General features: G+C 41.4%; 1 protein-coding gene across 3 annotated transcripts in view; it reads left to right on the plus strand.

Annotated features, from left to right (window-relative positions):
• The window catches only part of FRMPD4 (FERM and PDZ domain containing 4), a 566,058-nt gene that overhangs the window by 2,353 nt on the left and 551,470 nt on the right, over positions 1-12,235 (plus strand). The gene's annotated exons all lie outside the window — the stretch shown is intronic.

The raw sequence follows: 12,235 nt of genomic DNA on the forward strand, positions 1-12,235 counted from the left end.
AGATTTCTCTGGCAGTGCTGATAGAGGAAGAAGATTTCCACTTTGGGGGCGCCTAGGTGTTACCTGGTCAGAGCATTTGCTCTAGGTTTTCTGCCCTGCTTATGCTTCCAAAGTCTTCATCAAACCCAGGAAGTAGGTCTGTCCTTCTGGCAGTGTGGCGTGAACTGGGAAGCGCCTGGTATGAGAAGGCTTAGAAGACCACACTCCACCTTCTTCACCCACGTCTTTGGGATGATGAGCCTTCTGCCCCTTGAGCTTGGCTCTTTACAGCAGTCACCAACCACGGCCTTAGGAGGTAGACAGGAAGAGTTTTCCAGGATGCAGTTTAGACTTCCTTGGAATTACGAGAAAATGGTTCTAGGTTTTCCTTTATTCCTTAGTGTCAGGGTGGGATGTGTTGATTGCACCAGGCAAGGATGAGCAGCCTCAGATAGCCCGGATAAAAAATGTGTGTTGACTTGGCTTGGCCAAATTACATTTGGGCCATTTTGGAAGCATTCGGTTTGCAAGTTGCCTTTCAGATGTGCCTTTCACCAACATCCACAGGTCTTTATGTGTTCTTAGTGCCCATCTCCACCTTCCCTCTCTGCTCACATGAGTCACTCTTAATGTCACAGCAGATTTTCCAGGGAGAGGGCCCAGGGTAACTTAGTCTGGATAGACATGAGGTATACGGCTGATGGGTAAATATGTCTGTCTTGGAGCAGCCCACGAAGAGGTGTTTTCCCTGCACATCAGAAGACTGACATGTCAAAGGGTGGGTGATTGTAGTGTGGCAAATTGTTTGATCTCACGCCAATATCACAGAGGGCCAGGCATCACACCTCTGTTCTGTTAACTTCCTGCATGCTTCTGCCTATGGCTGGTTTATAAACAGCTGTCGAGTCACAAACCATGGATGGTAAACGGCCGTGAGCAACAGTTTAGTGATTGCCCTGGTGCCATCTGCGTGATGGACAGAGACTGCCGAAGGAAAAGAAGTTCAACAGTATAAAGTAACCAAGATAGATTTTGGTGGCCTCAACTGCTAGAAGTGATAGATGTTAAAAAACATCCAGAGCCTAGATTTAGTCCTTAAACTTTGGAGTTTGGGAGAGGACAGTGCTGTATATCAGTGAAAAGATGGTTTATATTCATTTTGCTAAATTCTGGGATGCCTTCGTGATATTCACAAATCTGAGTTTTTGCAAAACCCAAGCCAGGCTGTGGGGGATTAGGATCTTATTTTAAAGAGAGGTTAAAATTTAGTAAATGAGTGTGAATTTCACTTTCTGTCCTTAACGTGATCCAAATAGAGTGTTTATTCTAAAGAGAGAAGCTGCACATGTTCTGAGCTTATGTGCCCATTAAGAAATCTTTCATCCATAGGCATTCTTCTTGTTGCTCAGTGTGAGCTCGGCGCTGGTCCCCAAGCTGAGATAGCAGTACGTGTAGAGGGTCATCAGTACGCCGAGGCACATGTTTACAGCTGCTGCTCCCTGGCCTTGTAGGAATAAAGTCTTGTGCATGTGTTTTAAACACTGTTACAGAAATCAGGTTCTTTTCTCAAAGGCGAAGTATAAAAGTGCTTACACTGCAGGATTTTCCTGATTTCAGAATGGATAATCTTCCTAAAGGATTTAGCTTTGATCAGCGTGGTTACTTGAGTGCTTAAAATTCTCGTGGTTTAGAGGTGAACGAACACACACACACAGTTACCCCGGGCCTTCGCCTTGTCTTTGGTTCCCAAGAACTTGAGTTTCTACATGTTAATTCGGGAAGCGGTTGCTGTAGAAAGCATACATGCTATTTGCCAAATGTCCTGTCTGCGAGTAAAGACAGAGGTAATTACAGAGAATTATTGAGAGACTATGAGTCCACGCTGGAATTAACACAGTAGTTTGACTTCTCAAAGTACCCACGTTTAACCACTTGTTCCCAGAATCTATGCCCTTTTAATCATGTGAAAAAAAAAAAAAAAACCTCACAATTCAAATCGCCCCTCAGGAATTCAGTACCACTTTATGGTCATCATTTTTAAATAATGCCACCAAGCGCTGGAATAGCTGGCAAGTCGTGAGCCTCTTCCTCTTTTTGAATGAGTTGTGACCCCTTGATTGCGTGCATCGTGGGTGGCACAATGTATCGTGGTGCTATCTGGAGATGTTTTTTCTTGTTCTTCTAATTTTCTGGTTATTAAACTGTTTGATAGTTTACATGCAATTTTACTTCACTGTTTCCTTGGTAACAGTTATATATCATTTTTCATCCTTGTAGATGAGAGCATTACAGATGATTGCCTTATAAACCAGTAATAGTATAAAAATAGGCATATATTTTTATTGTTACTGCACTTTGTATCGACTATTTCATTTGTAAAGCAGATGCACTCTTTGAAATGTTTATAGGAGAATGCAGTTCAGTAGAAAAACATATGATTATGCCCCCTTCGCCTGAGGGAAGTGATTTGAAACCCAAAACTCATAGGGGTGTTATTAAACTGAGGGATGCTTTCAGGGATTAAATAGCTTGACTTCATGGCTCTTCTTGACACAAAATGGCACACTTTGAGATAATGATTGGGTCCCAATTGTTAATAGGAAGATTATTCCTTATAGAGGTAGGTAAATTTAGAGGCTGCTTTATTTCACATTAGCATGCGGTTGCACAGGCTATTTTGTGGCAAGGATCATCCATTTGAAGAAGAATAAAACTCTATATAGAGAGTTTCCTCAGATTCCTCTGTAAAACCTACTTAGAGACTACTAAACTTCTATTTTTTACCTTTACCATATTCAGAATTAAATATTTCTCGGGGGGAAAGGGAAGTTAAGGAAGCAATGCAAAAGGTCATATTTTTCGCATCTCCTCTCTTTCTACCCAAATAATTGCATTAATATTGCTGATAATAGTGAGCTCTAGAGGCTAGCAACCAAAAACCCCCAAAGACTCTGGATTTGAATTTTATTAAAAATGCTACTTGCTCATCATCCAAGTCCTTTCTGAGTTCTGCTGATTTTTGTGACTGTCAGGAGGTGAAATGATGAACAGTTTCATAACAGAACTAGATTCCTGTTTTAGGAATATTTAACTCTAGTTTCCCAGAGGTTGCTAGTTTGCAGCTGTAAAAGTCTAGTTGCTAGCAGTTCTTGGGGGAAGATGTCTAGTTCAGGCTTTATGCCATTTCAAGCATCTTTCTCTCTCTCTCTTCCTTTCTCCTCTCTCCCTCTTTCTCTCTCTCCTTGGGGCAAGTGAATTTTACCTGCTTGCTATCAGAATTTGATAGAGATAGTCACTTACTGTGAAGTTTACTTGTACTTTAAACACATGACGTGAAAATTCTCACTTTCTGCTTATGGACCTTACAGCTATTCATTTTCTCTTTCTATATGCACATGCACACACATGCACACGCATGTACACACTCACACAGATGCATGGTTCAACTTTATTATTATTCCATTTGGAGTTTGCCATGGAAGTTTAGCTGTGAGAGAATATACATTATTGACGAGCTAGGAATTTATCTTTAAGAATTGACTTAAAATCACTGATTTCATAGTTGGCTCAATAAGAAAAATTGAGAGCATTTTTGAGTTTTTGAGAATATAACCCCCAAATCTACTAACCTTACCATTAAATGATCTTGAACTTTGGGAGCTAATGATAGCAAGGAAAGAAAAATATATAAATAGGTTAAGCCAGGGGTTGGCAAACTATGGCCTGTAGGCCAAATCTGGCTTGCGGACTGTTTTGGTATAGAATGTGAGCTAAGAATGGTTTTCAAAATTAAAAATTGTTTTAGGGATGCCTGGGTGGCTCAGTCAGGTGAAGCATCTGCTTTGGCTCAGGTCACAATCTCAGGGTACTAGGATGGAGCTTGCCTCTCCCTCTCCAGCTCCCCCTGCTAGTTCTCTCTCTCTCTCTCTCTCAAGCAAATAAATAAAGTCTTTAAAAAAATTTTTAAAAAATGGGATGCTTGGGTGGCTCAGTGGTTGAGCATCTGCCTTGGGCTCAGGGCTTGATCCTGGAGCCTGCTTCTCCCTCTGCATGTGTCTCTGCCTTTCTCTCTGTGTCTCTCATAAATAAATAAATAGAATCTTAAAAAAATTTTTTTAAATGAAAATTAGTAGTTAAAAAGATCAAAAGAATAGGATGGAATTGAAGTGTCAGTATTCGTAAATAAAGTTTTATTAAAACACAGCTAGGCTCATGCATTTGTATATCGTCTGAGGCTGTATTTGCTCTACAGCAACGAAGTTTAACAGATACTAACAAGACCTTATGACCCACAAAACCTAAAAGATTTACTATCTGGTCTTTCATAGAAAGTTTACCGACCCCTGGGTTAAACAATGCCTTTTCCTATTTGTCCTTCTTTACATTATCAGAACATGTGTGTGGGCACAAGGATAACCGATTACGTACCTTCACAGAACGGCGGAGCCAGACGCTACTTAAAGCAAGGACAGATTTTAGTCAGTAATACAGCACTGTAATAGGGAAGAGAGTCCAATGTAAACTCAACACAACTTCAATTTGTAGAGAGGTGACCAGACATTTTATTTTATTTTTTAAAGATTTTGTTTATTTATTCATGAGAGACACACAGAGAGAGGCAGAGACATAGGCAGAGGGAGAAGCAGGCTCCCCAGGAGGAGCCCGATGCATCATCCCGGATTCCAGGATCACGCCCTGAGCCAAAGGCAGATGCTAAACCACTGAGCCACCCAGGTGTCTGAGGTGACCTGACATTTTAAAGAGACAATGAGGGGATGGGGAAGGGGTGCGCTGGAGCTCAGTAGAGGCAGGGAAGTGCAAGAGTACCAAAACCGAGAAGGAGATTGGTCCATGTGAAACTCAGATGGGTTTGCTAACTAGCATTTATCCAAGATAGGCTCCTTCCCTCCCACTGAAGCTGGGAGACAGGGGCCCTACTTCAGGTGTTGGCTGGAACAAACAGTATATTCTTTCGACAGCCTCAAAATTTTCTCAAGCAGGTACTGTACGGGGGTGGGCAGTTGGAGTCATCGTAACAATGTGTGGCCTTGAGCTGTTAGAAACTGAGTAAGTGTTTGTTCAGATCTTGATAGACCAAGGTTGAGGCCTTGTGGAGAAAGGGCTCAAAGGAGCCTGGCTAGAGTTTGGTTAAGGAGAGAAACTTTGGTAATACAAAATTTAGCATATCGAGCACATGAATTCACTAATGTACATTCACAATTAATGTGGACCTTATCTTTATTTAAACTTCTGATCTCAAATTACTTGTTTAACTGTTGGACATCAACCATTAGAAGTGAACATATTTGCCCTACTGGTATTCTTTGCACCAGGGACAATTTTGCATCCTTCTTTGGTTGTTGCACCAGGGACAATTTTGCATACTTATTCTTTGATCACTGGGTTGGCCTGCTTTCTTTGTGTTGGGGAGTGGCTAGGGCTGAAATGATAAATGAAAGGATAAAGTGAAATGCAAAGAATTGTGTTCAAGTTTCTTACTTGTGAGAGTGATGCTTCCCTTCCTTAGGCCTTTAAACTTCTAGTTTAACATGGATAGAAAAAGAATGGGCAATAATATTTGTACAGCCTCAATGACATGTGCCCATGAGCTGATAAGCAAGTCCATGGGAGAATGCCTGGTATTTCCTTACAGTACACTTGAGCCATCTGGTCCTAATGGCTGATGACCTTCATTAATCTTTTTCCAAATGGAAGGAAAACTAGATACGTGGGTTTCGTTTTAGGCAGAAGGCTGGAAGTAGACTGTCTCAATTTGGAGTTGAGTTTAACCCAACTTTCTTATGATTTGATTGAGGGCGTTGTAACGAAAAACCATAGGCTACCTTTAGTTCGGCACAGAAAAAACATCTCAAAAGTACGCTGCCTTGCTTCTGAGCAATTTAGGTCATTATGTGCTAAAGCTGCGCAAACTATCTAGGAGAAATCTAAGCCTTAGTTTTAGATAACAAAGTTAACATTCCCATTTTTTTCCTGGCAAAGAGATGAGAAGGGCTTCCTGCCTGAATTCTTCTTTTAGAAATATATTTTCAAGTATGGTTTACAGGATTTGGCATACAATAAATACTCGGTACTAAATAATTAGTGAGCAAAGTTATACACAACCCATTCTCATACTTCTTGCAAATAAATTCTCGTAATTTGTTTAGCTGCACAATTTTCATGATCAGTAACTCAGAAATGTAAAGGAGTACGCACATAGAAATAAATGGCCTGCTTTTGGACTTGGGGAATAAACTTTTATTTCCTTTTTGACCTTTGAAGCATTTTTTTTTCTGTGATTGATGGTTAAAAAGTCACCGACGTGGACTTCTAAGAAATCTGTGTGTTACCGCTATCACCTCAAAAGGCAAACTTAGGATTGTGCTAAATGGGTTTTTATGGATGTCAGGAGGTTTTATTTTAGGAAGTCCTCTTTGAATGATAGAACATACTATCGTTTCTATGAAAATAATGTTTCTCAAGTTTGCAAAGGAAAAGTGATTTCCCTATAATTACATTTATTATAGGGCTTTGATTTTTTATGGTGGTCGTTTTCGTATGTTCCATAAATTGTGTAGGGTTTGCTTAATTGAAAATAAGGACATGATAATTTTCTGACAAAGATGAGCTTCAGAGAAAGCAATAGGCCTAGCACGTGTAGGCAGGAATGTGTGGACCAGTGGAGGTCGAAATGCCCTCTGCCCACTTTGGGGCTGTTGTGTGCTGGTTCTGTGTTGGATCATACATCTAACCAGGGCAATTTTACAATGGCTCTTCGAACTGGAGCCCAGGGTGCTTGGCTCTTATGAATCTATAGTCCTAGTTACAAGCCCCTCCGGTGTCCAACTGAATTGTGGCTCAGGGCAATGTTCCCCTCTGTGGCCTAGGCCACCCAATTTGTTTCCCCTGCTTTTATTTTTATGTACTTATTTTATAAGAGCTTTACTACCAGTTTTTGTAAATAAAGTTTTATTGGAACACAGTCATGCTCATTTGTTTATATATTGTCTCTGGTGGCTTTTGGCAGCGTTGAATGGTTGTGACAGAGACCACATGGCTTGCAAGGCCTATAGTATTTATACTCTCTGCCCTTAACAGGAGTATTTTACTGTTCTTCCTTGAGCTCAGTGCTCACATTCACAGCTAGAGCTGTGCCCTGGGTGTCTGCCTATTTTTCTGGGATGGGGAAGGGTGGGTATGGTTGAGGGGTTACCCCACACCCAGCCAGCCTGGCCATCTCTCTGGGGGTCTTTACCTCTTAGCACTCATTGTACCACTTGAGAGTGCATTTACAAGTTTTCTTCTCTTTTAAAGATTCTATTTCTGGGATGCCTGGGTGGCTCAGCGGTTGAGTATCTGCCTTTGGTTCAGGGCGTGATCCTGGGGTCCTGGGATTGAGTCCTGCATTGGGCTCCCCACCTGGAGCCTGCTTCTCCCTTTGCCTATGTCTTTACCTCTCTCTGTGTCTCTCATGAATAGGTAAATGGAACATTTAAAAAATAATAAAGATTTAATTTCTTTACTTGAGAGAGGGAGAGAAAGCACTAGCAGGGGGAGAGACAGAAGGAGAGGGATGAACAGACTCCTTGCTGAGCCCCAACGTGGGGCTCCATCCCAGGACCACAAGATCATGACCTGAGCTGAAGTCAGATGCTTTTTTGTTAAAAGATTATTTATTCATTTATTTGACAGAGAGTACAAGCAGGAGGAGATGCAGGAAGAGGGAGAGGGAGAAGCAGGCTCCTCGCCCGAGCAGGGAGCATGATATGGGGCTCAAACCCAGGACCCCGGGATCATGACCTGAGCTGAAGGCAGATGTTTAACTGGCTGAACCATCCAGGTGCTCCTTGAAGTTTTCTAAAGTTCTAAACAAATCCTCTATCTCTGTGTTCCTTCATGTACTTGGGGCAAAATCCTCATTCTTTATCTCTACCCTATTGGGGTTGGCCCTCTTTTTTTTTTTTTCCATCTTATTTCTGGATGTTTGTGATTTGTCTTTCCCAGCCTTAACTTCCTACTCAACCCCCAAACACACATGTGCACACATTTTTATATACCAGCAAGCACACACACACACACACACACACACACACACACATTCTACCTCTGTGTTGAACTCTATTTATTTACTTACTTGTTTTTTATGTTGAACTTTTTAGAAGTCTTAAATGATGTCACACCCCCGAGCCTTTGCATATAGTCTTCATTATGTCTAGAACACTCTTGACCTTGCCTCTTTTTACCTGAAAAAGTACTATTTGTCTTTTATGTTGTAGAGGGGTTTTTGTTTGTTTGCGTTTTTGTTATGTTTTAGTTTCCAATCTAAGATTGTTCTATGTAGCCTTTTCCAACTTTCCAATCCTGGGCTAAATGGCTGACTAGCATGTTTTGTTAGTTTAGATAGTCCAACTATTTTAAGGGATCAACCCCTCAGTTGTTAGCAGCTTATCTCTGCTGACCTGGAGACCCAAACACGTGTTGCTGATGGAGGGGAGGGATTCTGTGAGACACTCAGAGAACCTGCAAGACGGAGGCTGTCTTACCTTCAGCTTGAGATTCAAGCTGAAGCCCATCAACATTCATCTGACAGATGAGGGGAGAGAAATGGTTGAAGATTGGCTGGGAGGTTTTGAAAGGTCATGCCTGGAATTGAGGATATGATTCTGCCCACCCTCCATTTACCAGGACCCTGGTTACACCTAACTGCAAGGATTGCTGGGAAATTTAATCCAGCTGTGCACCCAGTATCTAATGCAGGTCCCGACTTCGTCGTAACATGTATTCACTATGTGGTAGATTGTTCTTTGTTCCCAATTCTTTTTTTTTTTAATTTTTTATTTTATTTTTATTTTTATTTATGATAGTCACAGAGAGAGAGAGAATGAGGCAGAGACACAGGCAGAGGGAGAAGCAGGCTCCATGCACTGGGAGCCCGACATGGGATTCGATCCTGGGTCTCCAGGATCGCGCCCTGGGCCAAAGGCAGGCGCCAAACCGCTGCGCCACCCAGGGATCCCCTGTTCCTAATTCTTAAACCCTTCCTAAATCCAGGCCTCTTCTATGTGACATAACAGTTCCTCCTGCTAGAGGTGGAGTTGCCTTCCCTGCCTCATTGCTCTTGGGCTTCTGACTTACTTTGGCCAACAGGAGGTGGGCCAGGGTCACAGGGTATCCATTTTCGTAGAAGACCTTAAGGGGCTGTGTGCATTTCTTTTTCCTTCCAGCATTGCTATAGGAAGAAGTGCCTGCAGTAGTATGTTGGTCCCAGAAGCTAGATTCACATGGCGCAGCACCATCCTGCAAACCTGTGAGCATGAAAACATGCTAGTTGTTGGCTGACACTGAGTTTTGGGAAGTTTGTTATACAGCATCATGGCAGTAGTTGACTAGGACACATTGTATTATTTTTTTTAAGATTTTATTTATTTATTCATGAGATACACACACACACACACACACACATACACACACAGAGGCAGAGACACAGGCAGAGGGAGAAGCAGGCTCCATGCAGGGAGCCCGATGTGGGACTGGATCCCGGGACTCCAGGATGACGCCCCAGGCCAAGGGCAGGCGCTAAACCGCTGAGCCAGCCACCCAGGGATCCCCGACACATTGTATTATAATTCAGTCCAATTTTGCATTGTTTGAGGGCAAACCCTCTTCATATGACACCTCCTTGGTTCAGGGTAGATACTAAGTATTTGGTGAGTTATGAATGAATCAGAGTGAAACCATGCTGCATTGCACGTGGTGTCAGGTGTTGATTATCACAGCTACGGCTGCTTTGGCACTTCATTCAGCAGATCTGACAGCTCCTGATTTTGAGGATCTGCCTCTAGTACTTGCGCCCGCTGGACACTAGGCAGCGAACCACTGCCTGCAGCTAGAAGTCCAGCCAGAACCCCTCGTTCTGACACTTGTTTTCTTTCCCTTCCTTCAAGTCCTAGTGTTCACCAGTTATACACATTGTTTCTCTACCGCCACAAGAGAATTGTGCATAATATTTGTTTTTTTTTTTTTAATATTTGTAACATACTTAAAGATTTGATAATGAGACTTTTGTGTCCTTAAATGTCATATTAAAGAATCTATGATCAGGGTATTTTACGTACAGTACATTGAGTAAATGTAATGACTGGGAAGTGGAATACTCACTATACTAAATGAAAGGCACATATTTGGGGGTGGGGCTTCTCTGGCTCAGTGGGTGGAGCCTGTGACTCTTGATCTTGGTGTTGCGAGTTCAAGCCCCATGTTGGATGTAGAGATTACTTATAAATCTTTAAAAAATGTTATTTAAATAAAGTGCATATATTTGACCTAGAGTTAGCTTTTATATTGCCCTTTTAAAATATCACCATGAATGAGGAAATTTTAAGAAATCAGTCTATGAGAACATTGCTTAAAAATGAATATGAGGGGACACTGACACCTGGGTGGCTCAGTAGATGAGCTTCTGCCTTTGGCTCAGGTCGTGATCACAGGGTCCTGGGATCGAATCCCACATTTGGCTTCCCCGGGGAGCCTGTGTCTCTGCCTCTCTCTGTGTCTCTCATGAATAAATAAATAAATAATCTTTTTAAAAAAATGAACGCGAGATACAGTGCAGAGGTCAGGGAAAAGTACAAGGAGATGCTCTATAAAGTGATATAGGAAGATCTCTGGATATATATTAATGTACACATCTCTCTCTCTCTCTCTTTTTAAGATTTTACTTATTTATTCGAGATACCAAGAGAGGCAGAGACATAGGCAGAGGGAGATGGAGAAGCAGGCTCCCCCCAAGGAGCCTGATGCGGGATTTGATCCTAGGACCCCGGGATCACGACCTGAGCCAAAGGCAGATGCTCAGCCGCTGAGCACCCAGGAACCGTGTACATCTTTTATCTATTTTAAAGTAAGCTCTACATCCAATGTGGGGCTCAAACTCACCAACCCGAGATCAGGAGTCCCAAGCTTCACCAACTGAGCCAGCCAGGCGCCCCTGGGTACATTTATTGTTTAAGTGAGAATAGTAAGATGCAAAACTGTTTAAAAACTAGAGGATTAGGTATATATTTTTTTCTTGTGTTTGTATAAAAATGACTGGAAGGATACATAAGAAACTAAAAGCAGAATTTAACTCTGTAAATTAGGGGCACAGGGAGTTATGTGTGAGAGAGACTGGTCCCCACGTCCCCATTCACACTTCATATTTTATTTTGATTTTTGAACCCGAGGACTATATGAACCATTAACAAGTAAATTTGAATTTCAAAAAAGCCACTACTTGACAATAGCTAGGCCTCCCAGATCCTGTAAGTCTTCTTTAGCATATGAAAATCCTTTTGGAAACTTCCCTTGTCTTTACTTACCCCAACTCCATAGTATATAATCAATTGCTCCTCAGCAATTTCTGCCCCTGGGTCCTATCCGTGGGCTTTAATAAAAACGACTCTTTGCACTGGGTGTTTGGTGGGCGGGGCTAATAAGATACATAAATCCAAAGTCCAAACAGTATCAGTAAGTTTTCAAATGTTTTTCTGATTGTAGAAGTGAGATAACTGTATTGTAGAAAGTTTTGAGAATATAGAAAGGAAAATATATAGAAATATTTGAAATTTCATCAGCCAGATATAATCACTGTTATCTATTTTCTTTAATCTTTCCTTTCGTTTTACATAGTATCATATATACATGAATCTATACTTCACATTTTTACAAAACATTGTTTTTGTATCATTAAAAATTCTTTATAAATGGGAGCCCTGGGTGGCTCAGGCAGCTAAGCATCTGCCTTTGGCTCAAGTCCTGATCTCAGGGCCCTGGGAATCCCTGCATTGAGCTTCCTGCTCATCGGGGAGCCTGCTCCTCCCTTTCCCTCTGCTCCCCACCCCCTTGTGCTTCCTCTCTCAAATAAACAAATAAAACCTTTAAAATATTCTTGTAAATATAAAATACATAGCTACATATGCTACAGTTTAGTGAATGACTTCTTATTTAATTAACATTTAGATCATTTCTAGTGTTTTGACTTGGATGAACACTGTGATGCAATAAATATCTTTACAGCTAAGTCTTTGGATTATGGACATTTTTTATGACATTAATAATAGCATACTGAATATTTCAAAACTCATAAAAGTCAGAAGGTAGTTTGAGATGCCATTAAGTGATATTCAAATTTTATGCTAAAATTGTGGACATTCTAGTTCCTCATAGGTATTAAAATTGACGAGCAGAATTTGTCCGGGACCTGAACCTCATGACAAGA

This window comes from Canis lupus, chromosome X, assembly GCF_011100685.1.
Source record: "Canis lupus familiaris isolate Mischka breed German Shepherd chromosome X, alternate assembly UU_Cfam_GSD_1.0, whole genome shotgun sequence".
In the NCBI taxonomy this organism is placed as follows: domain Eukaryota; kingdom Metazoa; phylum Chordata; class Mammalia; order Carnivora; family Canidae; genus Canis; species Canis lupus.